General features: G+C 41.4%; 1 protein-coding gene, 2 long non-coding RNA genes and 2 other non-coding genes across 20 annotated transcripts in view; 2 read left to right on the forward strand and 3 right to left on the reverse strand.

The window, feature by feature from the left end:
- MSAmiP (MSA micropeptide) overlaps window positions 1–23,020 on the reverse strand; it is a 65,179-nt gene that overhangs the window by 14,732 nt on the left and 27,427 nt on the right. For both annotated transcript variants that reach the window (NM_001414137.1, NM_001414138.1), the window contains exons 5-6: window positions 13,265–13,302; window positions 575–684 (exon numbers count right to left, since the gene is read on the reverse strand). The gene's annotated coding sequence lies outside the window, so the exon portion shown is untranslated. The remainder of the gene's footprint in view (window positions 1–574; window positions 685–13,264; window positions 13,303–23,020) is intronic.
- The window catches only part of lncRNA:iab8 (long non-coding RNA:iab8), a 92,116-nt gene that overhangs the window by 14,731 nt on the left and 54,365 nt on the right, over window positions 1–23,020 (reverse strand). For 9 of the 12 annotated variants that reach the window (NR_048413.2, NR_048412.2, NR_074018.1 and 6 more), the window contains 2 exons: window positions 13,265–13,302; window positions 575–684 (listed from right to left, as the gene is read on the reverse strand). This is a non-coding gene — a long non-coding RNA (long non-coding RNA:iab8). Of the gene's footprint in view, window positions 1–574; window positions 685–2,635; window positions 2,869–9,038; window positions 10,313–13,264; window positions 13,303–23,020 lie in introns of those variants that run through there. The other 3 variants (NR_074021.1, NR_074022.1, NR_074025.1) reach the window with 3 other exon arrangements.
- On the forward strand, window positions 4,158–10,651 carry lncRNA:iab4 (long non-coding RNA:iab4). Of its 4 annotated transcripts, none has more exons than NR_002037.3 (3): window positions 4,158–4,638; window positions 4,686–5,630; window positions 9,965–10,651. It is a non-coding gene; the product is annotated as a long non-coding RNA:iab4 (long non-coding RNA). The 4 variants fall into 4 exon arrangements; NR_002036.3 differs by having other exon boundaries at window positions 9,965–10,345; NR_125190.1 differs by having other exon boundaries at window positions 4,392–4,638; window positions 4,724–5,630.
- Window positions 10,429–10,496, forward strand: mir-iab-4 (mir-iab-4 stem loop). The gene has a single exon (NR_048416.1). It is a non-coding gene; the product is annotated as a mir-iab-4 precursor RNA (primary transcript).
- Window positions 10,429–10,496, reverse strand: mir-iab-8 (mir-iab-8 stem loop). Its single transcript, NR_048417.1, has one exon. It is a non-coding gene; the product is annotated as a mir-iab-8 precursor RNA (primary transcript).

Genomic DNA, 23,020 nt, shown 5'->3' on the forward strand with positions numbered 1-23,020 from the left:
CGGCTGAGCAGCAGCGGTCGCTGGAAATCATATTTATGCGGTCACCATTGCTCTTCGAGTGACCATTTTGAAGCCATTCGCAGAGCAGTTGACAAATTAAATCATAAAATCGATGGCAACAAAAGCGAAAACAAAGGCATGCCTCGTAAAGTTTTATGCATACTCTCGTGAAGAATTCCCATTTAATGTCCGCCGAAGTTGAGCTTAAAATCGGAACCCGCGCACTCAAATTTTCGGTATTGGGTAAAACCCGACGGCTCGTACTTATGGCCATGTTAATGGCTTTTTAAAGCGATTATGCGAGACATTTTAATGGATTGCCCGAGCCGGATTATGATCGATTCATGCACTGGAGCCATTGGCCGGGATTAAATCATTATGCAATTAGGTTTTGACTTTGGTTTCCTCGCTTAGACAAAAGATTTTACGACTTCGGTGGCTGGGCGAGCCATAAAGCGAATTTATTTAAAACTCTGCAAGATTTATGCATATTTGATTTAATCTCCGACTCCGCTCATATTCATATTAATATCAAATGGCAATAAAAGGCAAATATTTAAATTAGATTACTAACCCTTTGTTGTAGCTGGTGCCCACTTCGCTGGCTTCGCGGTGAAGTGTAGTTTTTATAGGCGTAATCCACAAATGTTATAAAAACACACAAACACACGCGAAGACGCAGATCTGAAAAGAAAAGAGAGGAACCATATATTAAATTTTTTTCGGTCTTTTTTAAGCACACATAATTGTGTTTTAAGTTTGGGTAAAATTATAGCTAAATACACCCTCAGGCGGTATTATTAATTAATATTTAAATGTTGTATTCATTAAAATTAATTTCCGAAAGAATTCAATCAAAACATTAAAAATTATTTAATCCCTTCGAATTTTTGAGAAATTGTTTAGAATAATTCAAAGGCCGAGTGAAAAACATATTTTTTAAGCTCTTGTATTTCTAATTGATCTTCGAATTACCCCACATTTAATAATTCACACTCCCTTGCGCTTAAAGGAAAGGAGTCCAGAAACAATTTTAATTTCGTGATGTTAAAATAGGAATTACGGGGTTTCCCATTTGGTGGCAACTAATTGAACCCAATTCTAACCAAACCAGCTGCCTTTGCAGGTCGTCAGGTGCGCCCAACGACAAGTTCCCAGTTCAAATTCGGTTTTTTCTATTTTAATAATAAAAAGCGAAGATGTCGAGCTTGGAAAATCAATTCCGACAGTGTGTTGCAGGTTTAAGGAGCGCCTTTTCTCCGGAGACCTTGGTCTGAGTTTCACTCAAAGCGTTTTGCTCATCGGCGGAATGAGTTCTCCCCCGGCGACCACTCGCATTACTTTTTTCTTTTGTGGTTTTCTCTGGAGCCCCAAGATTCCGGCACACAGATCCCTCAAAAAGTCTCCAACGCTGACCGCTCAGCAGAATCGGCATAAGTTGCAGTCGCTGCTGACTTTGCCGTCGCAGTCGACGCCTGCGCTGCGCCACTCGCCGTCTCGCTCCCACCAAAATGGCCGCACTAGCCTGCTTTCGCTCACCCTAACGGCAGCCTAACCGGTGTGCGAGTAGATCAGAGAGATCCATTTGCCATGGGCGCAACAGGGTGCACACTATGCTGCTTCCCAAGTGCCACGCCCACGCGCCCCAAAAACACTAGCTCCGAGAAACTGCCGACAGTCGGGCGGCGGCGGTCCGCTCGCGCCGCTTTACGCCCGCGTTTGCCGTCGCGATTGCTGATGTTGCTGTCGTCTTTGGATGTTGCTTGGAAAGCTGATGCTGTTGTAACAAGATGTTGTTGCTGCTGCAGTGGTTGTTGTAACTGATGTTGCTGCAGCTGCTGCTGTTTATAAATTGTCCATTGTTGCTGCAGTGTATTTGTGGTTGGTTTAACTTAAGTTCCTGCTTATCTCTGCTGCAATTTAAACATCGAAAGATGTTGCTGTTGTACCTGTTGTTGTTGCAGACGTGTCTCATGTTGCTGCTGCCGTTGCTGCTTTTCAGAAGTGGCCTATTGTTGATGCAGCGTCTTTTGTTGCTCGCTTAGCCCAAGTTTCAATGGCTTTACTTATCTTACTGCAGTTTAGACTTTAAGCGATGTTGCTTTTGTTGCTGCATTGCCTTTAGTTGATAAGTTTGCTGCTACTCTGCTGAGATGGCCTTTGTGTCTTGCTTATTATTGTTTCTGCTGCTCTGCTCTTTGTGAAGTTGCTTTTGTATAAATGCTTATATCGGTATTGCTACTGTATGAGGCAGTATAATATTTTTTGTTTTGGTCATACTATGGTTGATATTCTTTTTCAGACTGGTATTTCTCCCGTTCATGATAATTGCTAATTATTTTATGGAAGCTAGTATATGCTGCGACTGCTAGCTGTCTGTGTTTCCTGTTTCTTCTTTAAACTTTGCTATCCTTTAAGCTGTCTTGACTTTAATATTTGTTGCGGTTGCAGCTGTGTCTGGTCCTGTCGTTTTTGAATCTGTTATCAATTCGAATGTTTGGGGAGCGTGCAAGGCTCTTAACTTGAAGCTTGGCAATTTCCAGTTGATTGGCTGCGCTTCTCGAGATTTTCGATATATCAAGACGAGGGAATTTGCATGCAGAAAATGATGCTTTCTGCCAGCCAGGATACTTACGACCAAGAGGAACCAGGAGCAGCTGCAGCTCGGCCATCTCCATCAGTTGGCCTTATGGTGCAAATGGCCGGGCTTGGCGATGCGAAAAGTGAAAATGCAGTTTCGCATAATTTGATCCCTCCCCAACCCCCTGGCATATTGCTCTCTGTTGCTGCTGCTGATAGTTCTGGGTGCTGCGTCCCGGTACTGAGTCCTTCATCCTGCCGTCTGGTGGCAAGACAATGCCAGTTCTAATCGTAATCATGGTTGCAATGTAATGGCAAAATGCCAAGAGCCTTCCTCCGCTGCGCTCACCTCTCTCATTTCTGCTTCGGTGGTTGTCCTTCGCTGGAATTGCACTTTTTATGGCATTGCAATTAGGGGTAAGCGCATCGATGCACACACACAGATACAGTCAGATAGCGAGGTAAGGGTGCAAGGGCTGCGCACAGCTAAGGGTTGTTAATTATCTACTGAGAGGTGAACAGCAGGCACCCATACCAAGGCAACAATTATCTGAGAGTTCTTTACTGCAACTTCCCAGAATGGCAAACAAATAGTTTTTGACATAACTTGGGCGCAACGTTATTATATGGTAGGATATAGAATGAACTTATTAAAGAGTTTACCAAATCTTTAAGGATTCTTTTGACAGTGTTTCATGAAGAGTATTCATACTAATTAAGTGTTTTTGAGCGCATACCAAATATGATACAAATGCTTATAACTAAAGATACATGACCACGATATTTTCAAATTCGCGGCTTAAAGCAAATAAAATAACAAAAAAAATCAGTATTTGTATAATATTTTAAGAACTTTAGATTTCATCTCATTCGAGTTAAACTCATTGTTGGGCTGGTTTCCAAAATTCTGTGAACAAGAATTTTTAATATAAGTCAAGTGCCGAAGTGTGTTATCAACAAACAATTTATGAAATGGGAAAACCCACAATAAAATCCCCAGGGCCAATTCTGATCCAAGTCAGAGTCGAATGCAAAGGTGAAGGGGCATGGTTGGGACGGGGGAATGGGGTCGATTGGTCCACTGTCGTTGTATTTGCGCATTGTGCAGGAAAGTCATAAAAATTTCTGCTGTCTACGTTCGAAATGAATGGGGAGAAATGAGAAAAGGCCGCCACGCTGTTGGCTTTTCTTCTTATTTTCCGGGGCAGACCGGCGAGGAGTTCTTGTAAAGTTTACGAGCGCAAATATAATTCAAATGGTCGTTAATTGCAACAACAGCGAAAGAGGCTCATAAATGGATTGAATACCCGCTTGGGGAAGTGGGCGGGGTTATATACTTACAACCTCCCCCACCATTCAGCAACAACATAAAGCTAAGGCAGCTGGGACTGGAGAGCTTTTTTGCAGCCGGAAAAGCACAAAAGCAAAACAAAGGCCCAAGCACGTGGTGGGGATATTTCGATGGCTATATTTCGAAATTTCCCGATTTCGATTCATCAAGCGTTACTCTGGCTTGGCCTAAAAGTACCAAAGAGGTTAGATTTTCGACTGGGCGTGTTTGTGTGTGCGCCCCAGGGAAATTTCGAAGCACGTGCGTGTGAGTTGCGCATGAACGGTACACCAACACTTTCGAACAGAAACCCCTCACAGATACTCCTCACACAGATACTCTACTGTACTGGGGCTACGATATCTGTGAGATACGCACAGATACGGCGGCAGCGCCGCCGGCGTCAAAGTCGACGTCGCTGCCGGCGTTTGAGAGACCGAGCGGCGTGCAAGAAATCGTCGGGCAACGGCTTCAAATGAACGCAAAACGTTGGAAAGCAAACAACCGCAAAAAAGCCATCAGCTAAAAATAAAACTGCAACTATCAAAGTGAATCTGTAGAGAAAGAGTGATAGCTCAGTGTGCCCAGTGTTTATTTAATTACTTATTTAAATTTGATTTTCAAAATAAGTTGTGATTTTGGTTCGTTTGTTTGTTTCCCCATTAAATCGCATCGCGGAACTGGTTTGCATTTTGTATCTTTTATCGCTGCAGTTCGTTTATGTGTGGGTGAGTATCTGTGTGTGTGTGGATGTCAGCCTGCACTTGCAAACCAGTTTCATGTATTCCCCATCTATTCCATCTCTTTTTGCAGATAAAAGTGAATGAAACCCTAACGTTTAAACGCCGCCATAAACACCAAATAACAAATTTTCTGGCAAACATGGCATGTCACGGTCCCATTTAACGTGGAAAATCGGCCCAGAAATTCAACACGACGACAACTTTTTCGACTGTCCCAGAAAGCAAATATGTAAAGTGTATTTGTGTGCGTGCCATTGACATTGACTTATGGTCATGAAGGGGTTAGGGGGGACGGGTCTAAGGGTGGGGGTTGATGGCTAAAGGGGGGTCTCGCCGCTACGACAAAAACTTGGATTCTCTCGTTTCTTTTTTGTCTTTCGTCTTCAACGCACATTTATGGTTTGTTTTGCTCACACACACACTCAAAAAGCCTACGCAGCGGCAGAGAGGGCACAAGCAGCAGAGAAAGAGACGAAACATGTCTCGGATGATGATAAACGCCTCTCGTCTATTTTGGCGGGTCCATGAATGAAACAATTGCCTCGAATGACTGACTGCCAGACAGATAGCTAGAAACTGCCCTTACGGGGGGCAAATTGGGGTATTTTGGGTTTCGGTGACTTTGAGGGACCGGGACCTGAGGGCCCGGAAAGCCGACAGCAATAAACACTGTGCTACGACAAAAGTCTGATGAGACAGACCATCATGATGCTCATCATCATCGGCGATAATAATGATTTTCATTTGCACATTCCACCCGTTTCGCTGTTGCCGGCTTCCAGCATTCAGATTCAGTTTGCATTCAGTGGGGCAGGTTATTTATGGCACTTTTCCTATCGCCACTCACTGGGGTAATCGATTTTTATTGGATTAATATTGCTTTCCGCATGATTTGGCCTTCTTTTCGTTATCACTTAGCAGGTTTCTTGACGCTGAGGAGTGGACAATGACTAAAACTCAGTCATCTGGAAAAGCTGGTAAGTCTTAAGTGTTTCCTTTACAATTATAGTAATGTGATTCAAATTAACCAGATTTACTTTAAAATTAAACATTTAGCTAAGAATTTGCATATTTATTAATCAAATGGGTTAATGTCTAGAACAGGGTTTCTATATAATATTGGTAGACCACTTATTTATAGTCTTCTCTTGTGAATCTATGATGATTGTTTATTAGGCATAACGACTAGCTTTAAGTATTTATTACCATTGCCTTGGCCTCAAGTTCCAAGAATTTGGAGAACCTCGCACTCAGCCATTTTCCCCTCCCTGGTTCCATGGCGAATGGGGCGTATGCGCAATATGTCTGCGCATCCAGTATTCGACCAGAAATCGGTCAAACTGCCACCTGGCTACTTATTAGCGGCACTAAATCAAATCAGCCTGCCCGGATAGACAGATTTTACGAGCGGTGCGCCAGTTACGAAGCTGCATTTTTCACATGCGTATAAATCAATCAGGAAGGACCCCGACATTGGGCATCAGCCTCTCGGGCCAAAAGGTTCGAAACTCGAATTCAGAGGTCGTTCGCTGAACCTAGATCAGTTACCAACTGCACCAACAATGGCAGAGCAGACGACAGTCATAAAGTTTAGTTTTACGACTGCGAAACGCATAATTAAGCACTCTCACCTACACGAATGCATTCGCCAGGGGCGGTTTTCGGATTTTGCGTCTAAGAATCACACACACACGCATGATGACCCACCCCCTGAGACAATGGCTGCCAAATGGCAAACAGCCCTCTTGTTTTTATAACCATTTATCCGAGTTTTGATTGCGATATTCGGGATTTCGTTCTATGCGAACAGATGCAGGCGTGAAGCATCAAAAATGGCACATGCAACATATGCAGAGGGAAACAGTCTTCACTCGCTTAAGTGAACTCTAATTGATTCTGGGAGTACCAATATGATAAACGATTGTACCTCTTATATTTTTTAGCACTTTTAATTAAAACAAAGTGTTAATTCCTAAATATAACGCATAAAACGCATACGCTTACCAGGCTATGATAGACCAATTTTCCTTTTCGATAATATATGAAAATAAAATCTGTCTGCCTTATAATATGTACAGCCAAGGTTCCGAGACAATGTGACATTGTCTGAATGTCGGGGGTTGTTATTCGATTATTTTGTACATTTCGACCATTGCCCCACGGCCTAATGAGGCTGCAGAAATGCCAAAGATGCGAGGAGGAATTTACATGTGTGGCTAACGCCCCGAACATTAAATTAATGCCCCCGGTCAGTCTGGCCTTGCGAATATTATCAAATCGTTGAGCTCGACTTGAACCGTGGTCGTCGCCGCTTCGACTTTGAATGCATAAATTGCCGGCAGACAGACTGTCGGTCTGCGGGGTTCTCTAATTTGGCCATTCGAATTGCAGCTCAGACAAGAGGCAATCGTTATGGCAGCTGCTGCTCCATGGAGCATAAATTGCACACTAATTGTGTCCATTTCAAGGCGTCGCCTTGTGTTTTCACATCCAGCCCAGCCACCCACTTGGCCGGCCATTAGTCGTTTTAATAAAACAAAATAAACTAAAATACGGTGGCGTACTCTGTGCGCAAGTGTCGTGGCCATCTTCAACCTCAACTCAACTGGGTCCAAGTCTGGTTTTCAGTCTCTGTCTCTGGCACTTCACTCCTCCAACACCCTCGACTTTTCCGCTGGCGTGGCTGTCGCCATCGCCATCGCCTCGTGTTTAGTTTGGGTGTGAAATCTAATTTGAAAAGTTTGTGTAGTCATTTTGATGCCGGAGCGCACTCAGCAGCATATGCTACCCACCGCTCGGGTTTTCTTTTCTAATTTTGTTTGCAAGTCATTGACGGCAATATAGCCCGGTTCCACCAAAACCCCAAGACCCTCCGCCCGATTTCAAACATCTCTGTCCACCGGCTGTGGCTCGAGAATTTTATAGGAACCGCACCGAGCACATTTGCCAGACATTGAACGTGAGCATTCAGAAATTTAAATTAGAATTTCCAGCAAATAGTTTTGAAGCAGGCTCTAGGAAAAAGGGAATGACATTTGTTGAAATAATTTTATGACTATCAGGATACAAATGTGGGATTTAGAATAAATAGAACACCGACGTAAAATGTGCCTTAAACTATTATCAATTGCTTTTACGTCTTATAGTTAATATGCAAAGAATTTATTTTAAAAGAGTTCCTTCCTTTTTAGTTACTGTATAACAAATCTAAGCTAGGATTTTACAAATCTAAAAACTAGTTTGATGTAAATCAAAAATTTCAGACAAAGAACATATATTTTTTAAATAATTGCCCATATATTTCATTTTTAAAGCCGAGACCAGAAAACGTTCTTCGTCTCGCCGCAAAGTCAATTCGAGGTGAAGCAAATTTGAAAACTAAATTAAACTTCAATTCCTGGGACATAATCCCCGATGGGCGATAAAGAAATATACTTCACGGAGGGAAAAGAATGAAATAGAACAGAGCAGAATAATTGAGGAGACAAAATAAAAAAGGTGGAAAAGAAATGAAAACTCATTTGGAAACTGCGCCCCAGAGGTGGTGAATGCTCCCAGAAAAGTTTAGAAATGTGCACGGCTTCCATGCGTGGGTGTGGAGTGCCTCGGGATGAGGATGAGCTGTGGAGCGTGGAAACAATCAACTGAAAGCGTTGATGGTGACGACTGCTCCTTCTTGTGGTCCATGGCAGGTATAACCGCAAGAGGGACTGGGATGCGGAATGCGTCTGCTGGCAACAATGGCGCAATGGCGTCTGTAATTCCAAGCAATTGTTTCCGTTCTCTCGCGACGCTTTTGTCTGTCCTGTTTCCCTTGGTGTTTTTGGTCCCGCCCAGTGGAGCGTGCATTTAACATCACTTGCCGCAGAGGACTCATCTGCAGCTCCAATTCCAGCATTTTGGCACCTTTGGCCGGAATGGCAACGATTTGCCATAAAGTCACGTACCTTGATATCGGGCGATTTGGCGAACTAGGATTTCTGGCAATGGTCGAGCATCCCTCGGCTCGTTGGCTCGCCAAATTGTCGCACATTCTTAGGGGAGTCCAGGTCCCGAGTATCTTGACTATCCCCAAAATAACCTGATACCAAGTCCGCCCTCGACGCTCGTTATGCGGGCGGGCGGCCGTCTGTTTAGCACATCCCCCTGTCTGTCCGCTGGGAGTCGACGTTTTGCATTGGAATTTGCTTTGCCAAATGCCGCCATTTAGGGTTGTGCCAATAAAAAAATGATATTTATGGTTGTAACGGCCGTTCTGTGTGTACGCCCTCCCCACATCGAACACCGCCCTAACATCACCCTCCCCCAACGCCCGACAAGCCCATCCGAAAACTGGCGGTCAGAGCATGCAGAGACATAAAGACACGGGCCTAGGCACAGTTGGATTAGGTAGTACAAATTTTACATAAAAACGGTACACGATTTTATTCAATAAGATAAAAGAATTTAGTAATTTATATTCTTAAATAAATACAGTATTAAAGCAAAAAGTAAACATTTGTATCAAACGTATGTATTTTAAGTATGCCACCTAAGTTAATAGATTATTCACGTTAAGAACTTAACTCTAACATTTCAGCTTCAACAGATGATACTTATCAGTATTTAAAAACAATTTTCTATGTAATTTATTGAAATTTGTTTGTCCATTGATTTTTCTATGGAAAGTTTAGTATTGAACCACTGTTTTCGAGGGTTGCCACGGCACACAAATGAAATCTCACAGGCATAACGAGCTCATGACTCTTTGCTGGCAAGGGTTGGGCAGAAAAAAAGGAAGTAGCACAGAAACAGGAGCCAGGACTCTTACACACACAGACGGCCACTGACATAGGCAAATATATAGTGGCTGAGACTTGGGCACATACACATAGAAAAATATGGCACGTACTCCACGAAAGCCATAAGTTTACGTTTTATATCGGGCAAACTGTGCAATATTATAAATTTTGAATTTTATCTTGGGCATTAGATTGCCAGAGAGTTGCCTGGTTGGCTGCGAACCTCTCAACCTCACTCCCAGTCTTCCGCCGTATTTCCCAGACTTTGTGTGAGTTGGGTTGGATGGCCGACCGCCCCTTTCTTGTTAGGGATTAAACGAAAGGACGTGCTCGAGGGCGCAAGTAGGAGCTCCTGGCGGATGGGGCAGGTGGGTAATGGATGGCAACAAAGGGTGATTATCGCGATTGGCGAAATAGTTGAGCTGGGGCTGGGAATATTAATGCCAGAGGTATCTGGAAACTTTGTGCGTTGTCGTAACTTCTTGAACTTACTGTTTTCTTTTCGCTTTCCTTTCCATGATATTTTCCAGGACCAAGGACATCCATATATGGCGGAATAGAAGGACACGTCTTATGTGACAAGTGCTGGCTAAACGTCTGTGGTTATCGCAATCATTTTCGATTTTCGGGCCCCATCCCTGTTGAAAAATCAGCCGGACAGCAGCAACCACCGAACACAAGACACAGGACGACCGGAAGTGAGGAAAACGCTTGTAAAATCGGTCGCACACGAGTGCGAGCGAGACACGAGCGAACGGGCCGAAAGGAAACGACAATTACGAGGACACGCCGGCTTGCTTTTCTGCTTTTCCTGTCTGCTCCTTTCAGTTGCGGCCGTGCAATCGTCGGGTCAACAACGCCGCGTGTCCGATTTCAATCTACAAATTAGAATATACATCTTTACATCTGGATATGGTTTCATCTTTATCTGCATTTGGATCCGCGACGACGCATAATTTTCAGCACTTTTGAATAATGGCGATTCTGTGCGACCTCGTAAACGTATACTGAATGTATCCTGAGTGTATCCTATCCGGTATACCTTCAGTATACGTAACACGAGAGAGCACTAACAACGTGGGATGTGAAACACTTTTTAAGACACCTTAATACACGTAGCACTTTGTTATATGGTCTTACACTTTTTTAAATATCTCGACTTATAAATATATAATTTAAATATAAATACTTTAATAAATGCCCGATATAAAGTTAAAAAATACTTTCGAATTTTACTGGGTGTCTGGGAAAGTTTCTTGGCACGCAACCTGTTGCTTTTGACCGTGGGACCAGATGGATGAACAGCTGATTCAAACTTCAACAAGCGGCAATTATTATTCAGCCATGTTATTATATTATAAATTAACACTGTCTACGACAAATGAAAGATTATAGATAAGAAGGATTACAGATTAAAAACAAAATATACATATATTTTATGAAGTATCGAACACAGAAAGCCTTTCATTTGACTTAAGTCAAAAGTAACAATCAGGTACACGCAATTTTTTTTAACGTCCATAAATCTCTGTGTCATGAAACCGCATTTAATATACTCATTAAATATTTTAGCTGGTCTCTTCATGGATTTTTCAACACACCGTAAATTATTTAAGGAAGCAATAAATTTGGCTTGCGTTGTGACAACTTAATATTTTTAAATATATATTTATACATTTATAAATACATTTTTTATGAATGTTTTTAAGTATGTTATATGATAAGCGAAGCGTATTTCGACGGATATCAAAAGAAAGTCTAGTATTATGCTTACAACAAATTCTACATTTTTAGTATAACTATTATAAAGACATTAAATAATTTTTAAACAAAAATTAAAATCTTTATTGAATAAACCAAATAACAGTTTTTAATCTTAACTTTTACAGAGCCCCTGGCGGGCATATGAGAAAACAACACAGCGCCCTCTTTTGCGCTATTTCTGTACTAGAAACTTTCAATGCGCATAATCTATTTTCACGGAAAGCAAATTCGGGGTTGAAAATTGGTTTCTTATAAGAAAGGGACTGCGAAATATTGGCAAATTGAGCGAATTTTAACATTATACGATACCAAAAAATTTTGGTATTTTCAATTAGAGTTGGGTGCAGATTAAAGCATATGTATATTTTGTATCTATATTTTGGGTCTACTTTTCTATCCTTTCAGCAAAGAGTAGTTTAGTTTTGATTTTTAGATTAAAGGTAAAAGGTATTTAATATTCAAAACATCGGCAGACTGAAAAAATATTTTGGCCTCTTATTTTTTTTTTTTGTATCTTCAAGATGCCGGTGTTCAAGCCGTCGAACCTCAGCTGGAAACTTGTGCTCAAATCGAGAATACAAAGTATCTCGGAGATACGCCAGCACGATGAGAAGGAGGTGGTGAGGGTATATGGCAAAGAGGGCACGCAACGAAGGAGATAACGAAACCAAACACGAAACTCGCTCGACAACAACAAGCAAATGAATTTATGAGCATGCCCAGCTCTCTTTTTCTCTTCTCTCTCTCTCTGCTTCTCCGTCTCAGTTTCTACTGTTCTCCCTCCTGCACACTTCTATACAAACAATATCGTATTGAAATATTTCAACAATGGCCGCTGCGAAGGAGCAGGCAAAGCAGAGAGCGAGAACATTTAATTCGGCCATATTTGATTTTGATTTTGGACATGCTGTCATTGCTCTCGATTTTCGGGGTGGGTTTTCGGTATCGGTATCTCCAGTGCGTCTGCTCCGTTCATCTTTGTACATTTGTATCTGTATCTGCAGCCGGTTCCGCCGGCAAAATGAGATGGCTTTAACTTTAACCTCTGGCGCAATTTCCCGGCTCATGACTTTTTCGGGCACAATCTTGGCATGTTAATCCCTTATTAATTTTACGATCTACGCAACTGGGGAGCTGTGGTTCCAACACGTCTTTAAAGACACATAAATCAATTTCATATCGCCTGGAATTGAGCCTACCTATTGTATATATTTTTCCAAAATTAATATGCAACGAGAGGCTTATTGGGCATAAATGGCCATCGATTAACTATAAAATGGTCGATTTACGATTGCGACCATAAAATCTTGATTCGAGTTCGACTAGCAAATGGCAATCGGAATTGGAATCGGGCTGGGTTCTTTTCTGGCGCTGGGACCACATTATCTATGAATATCGCTAGTGGAATTTATGGGCGAGTCTAAAGCTGTCGAAACTTGATTTACGACCCATGAGTCGACAGCGAAAAGTGAGTAAGATATTGACGGAGTGTTTCACAAAATACCAGCCGTCCCATACACCTGTCCTTAAAATGATTGAGACTCCATTAGCTTTCCAAGCAAGTGGGCATAAAATATATACATACATATGTATTTATAACGCCTTCATAACAAAGCGCAAAATTCCATGTCTGGTAACGGTTACATTAGGTGAGGAGTGAATTAATAAAATGCATTCATTAAATTGCCTTATAAGTATCTTGTATACTTATAAGGTGATTATAACATTATTGATGGTTATTAAATTAAAGCAAGACGAGATAAGTTATTAGATTTAGGCCCGCCGAGGTTTAAGCCATTTCCTTTCATAAATCGTAATTAGATGAAAAATAAAACCCATTCTAAGGTTTCAGTTTAATAGTGTGCCCTGGAACCAAGCCATTGCAAAATGAAAGCATTATTATGTTGATAATATCAAGCGGACATTTCGAATAGGTTCGCATCTTTATGACGCCGTGAAATCTTAATGAAAATCAATAAAGAGGCTGGATTGGTACCCATACTCAGATGGTTAATAAAGCGATTACTTATCGGGTTTTTATATCAATTTCAATTGGTATTACTTACGAGGGCCCAGAGTATCCATCTACATGTCCCTCGGAGAACTGCAAATAAAGACGGAAGGGATGGCATTAAAATCTTCGCGTGGCTTTAAAATTATTCGAGTTGAAAATTGTCAATTAATGCACTTATTTCCAACAAGACTTTGGCCGATAAGGCACATTGAACCCGGGGGACTGGCATCAATTTCAATAACTCGAAGGCGGAGATTTTTAGGCAGCCCCGCCGGGGATGGGGTAATTTATGCATTCTTTGTTCTGTCTACATGTCAGTCGTGATATTTCATTTAAAAAACAACAAGGGAAACAACTCAGAGTCATATATAGTATGTATATGAACAAACAAGCTAAACGTGCACTTGACATGACAGACAACGCGAAGGAGAAAAATAATACAGAAACCGTGGAAATGGGCTTGGGATTGGGATTGGGTCTGGGATTGCGATTGCGGTTGCGATTGCCGAGTGACCACAGCGTTCAGAATATGTTAATGCAGTCAGTCGCCCATAAGACATTCGAAATTGCCATAAATAATGAGCCCAGTGACAGGCGTCATTTTCGAATTCCTGCGGAGGCGATTCCATTCCATTCCATTCCCGGCGGATAGGATGCGTCATTAGGCCCTAGATTGTATGGTGTTGTCCGGGCCAAGAATAGCCAAAACACTCACGTCATGCTGGAAATCGGGGGTAGCGCATATAGGGGCTTATTTTTGCGACCTCGAAATCATAATTCAGGATTTTATGGCCTTTTAAGTGCCATTAAGTCAACTCTTTCCTCGCCCGCGGCGTTTTGCCGAGGCCACTTTCGATTTTCCTTGAACATTCGCTGCCGGCAATTAAACATTTTGTAATTGCAACTCTTTGACGTAGCAGAACGGAACCGAAACGAAGCGATCCCAAGCGAAAAGAGCCCGACCATCCCAGGCGATTTGTGATTTTTTAGATTTTCACTCTATTTGCGGTGCTGCGCCCACACAGATACTGAGATACCGAAATGTGAGGGCAACAGCAAATTCAAGGCACTGCGGCCGTTAAAACTGCTTTATGGACCCTAAAAACGAAAGCGAGAGTCTCGTTCAAGGAGGAACATGTGTAGGGCTTCGTTTTCCCATTTCCACTCGCATTTTACTCGGCCGGTCACGCGGCAGAAGGATTAATATTTTTATGGAGCACTTTTCTGGCTGTTTGCTAAATTTTGCAACAAATTGTTTTACGGCTCGCGGGAGAGAATCTTTTTCATTTCAACCAGCAAAAGAACGAAAATCCTCCATGTAAGGATCTTTAATAATTCGCAAGATACGCAATTTTTATTTGAACATTATAGAAGTGAATGGTCTCGGGAAAATCTAATCCAAACACCCTTCATTTTGCACAATAATATAGGAGAAGTCTTGTTAAAAAAACGTCTAATAAAATTACGATAATCCTAATATTGCAATCATGTGGTGCACTTTAATATTTCAAACTAAAAAAAAGTGACTGCCGTGTTATGTACATATATGCCATTCATAACATCATCAAAAAAAGGCAAGAATTTGAAGTCGTGGCTTTCTAATGCGATACGAACCCAATATCCCCATAGCGAAATGTCGAGCTAAATTGAAATTTATAAACATAATTCTGATATTCTTAAACAGTTTTTAGATTACCTGACGCAATCTCATTAGCAGACGACTTTCAATGTTAACTGAGCGATTTCTATGCAAAATTGGTTTTGAAAGTGTCAACGAAACGAGCGAATTTAATACCCAGCCAAACAAAGGAAATATTAGCTATCAAATTCTGCGGATCAAGCGTGCGAGTGAGAAAGCAGTCTGACTTCTGTTCTCACCTGTTCTAGGAAGCCACTCCGGATTCGAAACCCTTCATATCCCCCGATTTCGATCTCCCTCGGCGACGGGGAAACGGCTGCCATTTATGCGGTTCGAAAGCGCCTAAAGTAAACATTTAATTGCGCCATTAATTGCGCGGTAAGTGTGCCAGATGCACATGCTCGTGCTGAAGGGGCTTGGGGGCTGGGCTAAGAAAACAAACAAATTCCTGTTGGTTTGGTTAAGTGCCCAGCGGTGCACTCGAGAAAAGAAGCTCCTCTCCACTCCGCTCCTCCGGAAGACCCTTACCCGCTGACTTTTACGAGCATTGGAGTCTTCCATTAAGGCGCTCCGGGCTTGTTTCCCTGCTTTCTCCGGTCCTGATCTTCCATTTTCCCCACTCTTTTTCCCAGTCGCCATTTTTCTCCATATTGAAAAAAATTATTAGGAACTCGGCATGATATTTCTTAAAAAATGTTCTGGATCCAATCATAAAATGTTTTAAAACCAATTTCAAGCAATGATAAGAATGAATTGCTTGAAGAAAAATTCAGTTCAGCCTGAAATGTAGAATTTTTCTCAGTGCAACGCGGCCATCACCTTGCATCCCGAGTTCCAGTCGCTCGGCAACTTCTACCGCATTAACTTTGTGTGTTTAATGCGGAAAATTATTGTCAATACAATCGACTTTTTATGATGCTAAAGCTGACAGTTTTTGTAGCTGTTTCTGTTTTAATATTTACCCTTTAGCCGTTTCCTCTGATCACGGTATTCACATGATCGGGCTGCCAGTGCATTCCCATTTTCTTAATTATGATTCAATTAATGATGAGTAAACAACCGCTACTGGCCAAAAATCCGAAGAGTTTATGGTTTTTGGGAACAAAGCATAAATATATCAATTTACATATTTTTTAGTTTAACCGCAACATTCTTATCGTACAACTGAACACATTTGTGAAAGTATTCAAATTAAAAGACATTTTATAAAACCAGGTGTAAAGCCAAAAAGCACTATTTACTATTTGCGTCAAGATCGAGCCGATTAAGCCGAATTCCATTTGCCAAAAATGAAACGACACACGACGCGCCGCCTGGCGCCATTAACTTAATCGAACAGAAAACCAAACAAAAACCAAAATTAACATTAAGCCCTTCGTCGGTTTGGTTTTCTTTTGGGACCGGGGGGGGGGGGGGACTGTTTCAGGTTTTCGGACTTGGGTTCCTCAGCCGTGCTCTCTGATCAGCTAATGAACGCCCTAGAAAACCTGCACAACCCATGGGAATGTGGACTCCCGAGTGGGTGCGTGTGTGTTTGCCAATTTAAAATTCTGTGGCGTAAGCGCAGGAACCCACGATACTCCACCTTCATCCCCATTTACCAGGCGAACTACATTAAATTTTAGAAAACACAAAATGCGGCTTTCCGTCTTCCCTGCTTGGCAAACAATTTCACATAAATTTACGTTGAATTACAACCAACAATGTGTGCAAATGCACTGGGGGAGTGGCCGGGATTGGCAGGGACGGGGCTTTTTACCAAACTTGTGACTCGGTCTTGTACTCTGCCATCTTTTTGGCAAGCCAGAAAATGTATTCCAGACACGCATCGGGCCATTTTGCAAACGTGCCACCGAATGAGGCTCAACTCCGGACCCCGTATCCCTGATCACTGAGCAAACACACAACCGCAACGACATCCGCCCAACCACTCAGAGGACCCCAAAAACTTTCCGGCTGACTTTGCTTTTATTTTCCTAGCCCGCTTTCCCCATCTCGAAATCACGAACACAAACCGGAGGACAAACTTTTTCCTATTTTTTTTTTTTTTTTTTTGCAAAAATAAGTAAAGTTTGAATTTGGCAAACATAAATTACTTTTGCGGCTCTATTCGCTGTCAGGACCACCTAATACCTTGTTTCAGAAAGGCATAGATCGTTTAACCTATAATGTAGGATGAAATATTAAAAATTCTATATCTAGACATCTCATTTAATAGTACAATTTTTAAATACATTCAATACGTAAATTGAGAAGGCTTTAAAAACACATAGAACTTATTTCTAATAAATCATTTAAATCTAAATAAATATCTTTAAAGCCACAATTTTTATTAAAATCATCAAAGTAATAAATACTTTCAGCTCAACAGATGTTCTGGATATATTCGGTTCTATATTTACCAGAAAAAATTTAATAAATATTTTCAATATTTTAGAAAACTTAAGTAAATAGTTTTTTTCTGTAAGAAAAAGTCTTGTATGTCGGAAAAAAATGGCACAGCGCCGATGGAAACCAATGCCTTCCTAAGGACAAGAACATAGTTTTCCACATTTTTTCCTCTACGTTTTTTTTGTACATTTTATAATCGCGACCGTTGAAAAATATATGAAATAAATAAATAATAAAAATACACTGGCTGGGAGGAGGGTCGATAGCAAGTAGGAGTGGAGTGGGTGCGGCCCAGAAATGCCATTTGCTGCCTCCCTAAACTTTTTCATCTTATTGCAGCTGTCGGACTCGAGGTACTTTGCCTTGGTAACTTATGGATACGACGGAAGAAGGAGCAGAAAGGTGAGCAAATTGCCAAACGGGTATGGGGCTGCTGCCCACCTTGGGAAGCTGGCGTGTAATTTGTATCTAATCTTGCCTCATGTTTATATAAAAGCAACGACAGCAGGGGAAACTATTTGCTCCACACAATTTCTGCAATATGGCGATAGCTCTGCCAGGAGGATGAAGTCCTCCCTTCGTCCTTCTGCAAGCTTGGAGCCTGACTTGGGTCCGGACAACGGAGTCTAAGTGAAACTACATACATATATGCATGGCCAACTGGGGCTGTGGCTTTCACAGGCAGCCAACCAAAAGGGCGGGTGGTTTTTGGAATTTTAATAAAATTGCTGCATTGCCAACTAAAGATAGATACTTTTCGTGTAATTTACGATGATGGTGGAACAGCAATGATGGCGAACGATAGCAAAACGTCAAAACTATTTCGAGGAGCAGGAGATGTAGAGAAGTAACAGGGGGACCTCACCATCTAAAGTTGCCACATGGATGCCTCGTCAAGAAATCAGCGATGGTAATCAGCTTTAAACGTTAAATTTCATAAGAAAGTGTGACAGTTTTACTTTGGTGATTGTTATAGTTTGGTAAATGAGCAAATGACATACGCTGTTAAGTTTATTGAACTTTAAGATTATTAGTATTGCGCATTTGAAAATATTTCTTTACTTTACCAGTTTAAACTAAAGGGAAAACAATTTGTAACCATAAACTTTGAGTCTTGATATTATCTATCTATAATATGCTCTCTCATTCACATAATTTAAAAAAATCCTGTTATTAACCCTTTCTTCGATGCAATGCTGCTACATTTCATAAGCAATTACTAGCAGCTTTGTTTTGAAAATTTATACCTATATCTGGGACGTAACCATTTACCTAGCGATTTCCCATTATCGTTATGAAAGTTTTCCTCCATTGACGATAACCCCCATTATCCTAATTTGAAGCTCCCTCTGTGGCAATTTCCCCATGTGGCAAAGTCGCATTTAATCAGCCAACTTATGTCGTGGAGCACTCAGCTCATCCGAACTGGAGCCGTGTCCCTTTGACAGAGCTTGGCTTATTTATTGATGAATTCAACGGCACGTTGACACGAAACCCCACCGAAAAGTGTGTGGGAGGGGGTCGCACGAAAGTGGCTTCTTAATTTTACCCAATTGATCAATTTCCTCCTGCCGACTGAACGAATGCATATATGCATGCAGATGGATATGGCTGTGTCCGCCGTTGATTGGGCCACTAAATCGAGTCGAAGACCCTAATCATGCAAGCGGGATGGGGTCCTGGGCCAAGTTAATGTAATTGCAGGGCGGTAATTGGACGTGGGTGGATTCATTTAGCGCCAAATTGGAAGTCCATTAAGAGACGCACTTTTAATTACGCGTGCGGCGACCAAATTGGCCATCGAGCTAGGACCAAGTCGCAGGACACTTTCCAATCTCACTTGATGGCTACCTGGTGGAATAGATAGAGGGAGAAAGTTTCCCGGTTACCTGCATCAGGTGCCCAGCCGCGAACGAGTTGCGAGACCCTTTCCCGAAATTCCTCAAATTGCGAGGCGTAAAATTTTTGTTTTAACCAAAACAGACACACAACTTTTTGCACGGAACAGAGGCGCATATTTCTGTATTATTTTTTATGATATGCGGCATAAATGGATTTTAAAATGCTGCCAAACAGGCAGCTGAGACGCATTGTCTTCCCGACCCTTTAGTCCCTTCAATGGAACCCCGTCTCCGTACGTCTCGTCAGGTTGGCAGACAAAGGGTTGCAGCTAGATGACAATTGTTGCGATTCCCCGGCACAGGATCATAAAAAGAGTAGGCCGTAAATCAAAATCAGAGTTCGTTCTGCGCAAAAAGTGAAAGTTGGGAGCATTTCACCGCCCCTTTCCTCAAGAGCTGCCATATTGAAAATGGCCACCCCATTCACCTGGTGCCTCGCAAAACGGCGAAAAGAAGGCGGAAGGATGTGGTCGCTTCTGGGGTGGATTTGGTCTTAGCCCCGGCATGTAAATGTATCGTTTAATCCTTGTGATGGCAACAGTTGCCGTTGTTCCCATGGAAATCGGTCCTTCATTAGATAAACCGCAACAAAAGGATCCGGCCAGAGCCGCCCATTTTGCTTACCTATTTATGAAATGCGTTTTACTTTTATTCCACTTAATCACAAGATGCTATTTACTTCGGGGAGACTTCAATTGAAATTTCTCTCCCCTTTCTAAAGGGCGTGTCCAGGGCTTCTTTATGAAATGGCTTACAAGATGGTAAACATTTACCTTTCGTTTCACAAATGGCATGTTCTGTAAAAGCCGTTTTAATAAATTGAAACGAAAACAATTGAAGCCCCTTAATATTTTGCGAGTTGGCAAGAAAAGGGTGGTTTTGTCTTAAAATTGAATTTATTAAAACGGAAATATTGGCATTAATATGTTGGATAATTGATTAAACAAAATTATTATATGACAAACATATACATAGGTGCCATTACGCTTACCTCCTAAACCAATTTTACTATAGCGACAACCATACAATGGATTATATATTTTAAATTTAAGCCCTTGAAATACCTTCAAATTGTCATGGGAGTCACTTAATAACATGCATGAGCCGATCGGATATCGACGATATGGTTGGTGATTCGACTTCGGAGAAGTGGTAAAGAACCTGATTGATTTACTGCACTGTCCAAAGTGGCTGGGCGATAACCAAAATGGATGCGGTGCATTCCCAATGCTCAAAGTGCCAAGAAAATATTAAAATTCAATGCATTTTAGGCGGGACAGAAAACGTACCGAACCGCTTCATAAATTTCCCGATGGAGCTCCCCAGAGGGAGGAGAAGGGGTATTGCCTGAAATCTGTTAACGTTAGCGGAACATGTGTTAATTTTGGGATCGTTAAAATTGTGCCACAAGATATGGCGATAATGAGGACGGAGATTGAGTTCGGTTTAGAGCTAGCATAAATATTTACCCGATTCCAAATGAAGAATATAACAAAACACCAAACAAAGCCTCCGACAAAGTAAGTAATTTATTTATTTTGAAATATTTCAAGACACGCTGTTCGGGAAGATAAGAGACAAGGGAGTCGGGTGGGGTCATTGTCAGCTTGGATTTTAGTCACTAAAATACGAGCTGAAAATATGAAAATGAACGGCTAGAGACCTGACCACCAGGAACGACAATGCCATCGAAAATGGTTTCGAAAATATTGAAAACCAGTTTTCTGCCGAATTTCACTATTGGTGTCTGTTTCTGTGTTTTGGACGGGACCACTTGAGTCTCAAGTTGACTTTAGCCTGCCGTCCCCCATGCAATTAGATCAGACACATCGCTCATTCTGAAGTGATTTTCCTTCGGGGCGGGGAGAGCAGGCATAAAACTGTTTCAAAACGAAACGAAATGAAAAATGGTGCTATACGAGTGGCATATTTATGCCTATTCCGATGTTGGGAATATCAACGAGGAGAAGGAGTTATTCCCGAGCACAGAAACCGATGAATGCAGCAAGCTTGCGTGTTGAATTTCAATGGCGGACGTATCCGTATCCCAGCAATGGGTGTCCAGGGAAAAAGATATATCGCAGATAGAGAAGTCCCACATCGGGCCGATCCGACCGTCTGATGTACTTATAACAAGAGTCAAGTGCGGGCCCCATCGCATCGCACTGCGTCGCCCATTTTAATGCGTTCCTTCGACAGGCCATGAAAATATGCCGGAGATTTTTAAAACGTTTTAATTGAAGCCCCACGCAGCAGACAATGTGTCTGTTTTTCGTTCCCGAGATGCAAAAGTGGCCCGAGACAATTAAAATTCTGAACGCATTCAATTTACTTGGAAGCCTCTATGCTTCCTCCTCGAGACTCGCACATTGAAAATGGCGACGGCAAAACCAATCTTGATAGATTCGAATATTGCCATATTAATTCGAACGTCATAGGTTCTATACGTGCGAAATATGGGCAATTTGTATATTCAAATAGTTTATGCGAGGAAGCGGAACAATAACCACGTTTTATCGTCTTTTAATCTGTGGGAAAAACATTTACGATGTTTTCTGTGTCCAAATGCTTATTAAGATTTGTTGACACAAATAAAACACTAGACTGGAGCTAAGATGGGAATTCTGAAAGCCATAGTAAAGTCGTAAAGTTTAAAACCCTAAACATTTCGAAAGTTGCTTTGTTGCCGGGACTGGTTATTGCACTTTAAGGAGCGTTTTATTCAAAATCAGTTCATAACATGGACCAAAAGTGCGGCGACAACGTTTTGAATTCCGCTCGGAAAGGGAAGAAGTTCTATGGCTTACTGGGTAAAGCGGATTAAACTTTGATTGTCCCCAAAAGTTATGTGATAACAACTATAATCATAAAACTTTGAAATAAATGTGTAACTTATTCATTTGCAGATTCATTTTTAAAATTTTTGATTATTCTAGAAAATTGCTATTTAGGATGATTTGTATGTGTACTTTAAAACAGAAATAGATTAAATAAAGTTCTGCTATATATGACATTTTAAAAAAATTAATATGAACTATCTTGGGTATACCATTTCGGAAATAAGACAATTCCATTTTAAAATGTTAAATATTTGATTAATTATACAATATCAATATATACAGATAAACTTGAAATGCACGAGTTCCTAGAATGAGTAGATATTAATTTAAATTAATCCCATGCTACCGCTGGGATTATTAGTATATAAGTTGGGACTTAAATTATGTAAATTGTCTTGTCAAAGAATTTTTATGAACGATAACAATTAATAATAATTAGTATTTAAAAAGGTGTATTTGGCGATTTTGTGTATATTAAAAAACATGACGCACCTTACGCAAATGAATGAACATTGTCATTAGCCGAAAAAAGTGTCGCCATATTTGTGTTTAAAATACAAATTATAATAATCAAATAACCATTACTCAGAGCTTGCCTGAAACGGGGCGAGGAAAAAATGATTTCGAAATCGCTTATGAAATATAATTGGCTAATTTAGCAAGCCTCAATATAAAGTATAAGCATTCAATTTACGATCTGAGTCAGCCGGAATCGAAACAGCATTATTCGCCGGAGATAACGAATGGCGAGTGCAGAACGTCCTTTAGCGGAGTGCTCCGCCAACAGGTTCGCGATAAGGCGGGGCCATTAAGAGGCACCTGTCAGTGCGACCCTCCCCGCCCACCATTGTCGTCATAAAGCGTCAAGTTTATGCCGAAAATTGAAATTAATATGCCGTTCGATGGCTCGATTAAAATGCGCTAAACGAAACCGGCAAGTACGGGGCAAGTATGACTCTATATATGTATGTACACATGTATGTGTATCGGGATCAGGGCGTGGCACCTGAAATGCTGTAAAAGCCAGCTGCAGACTT

The sequence above is a fragment of the Drosophila melanogaster genome, chromosome 3R (assembly GCF_000001215.4).
Source record: "Drosophila melanogaster chromosome 3R".
In the NCBI taxonomy this organism is placed as follows: domain Eukaryota; kingdom Metazoa; phylum Arthropoda; class Insecta; order Diptera; family Drosophilidae; genus Drosophila; species Drosophila melanogaster.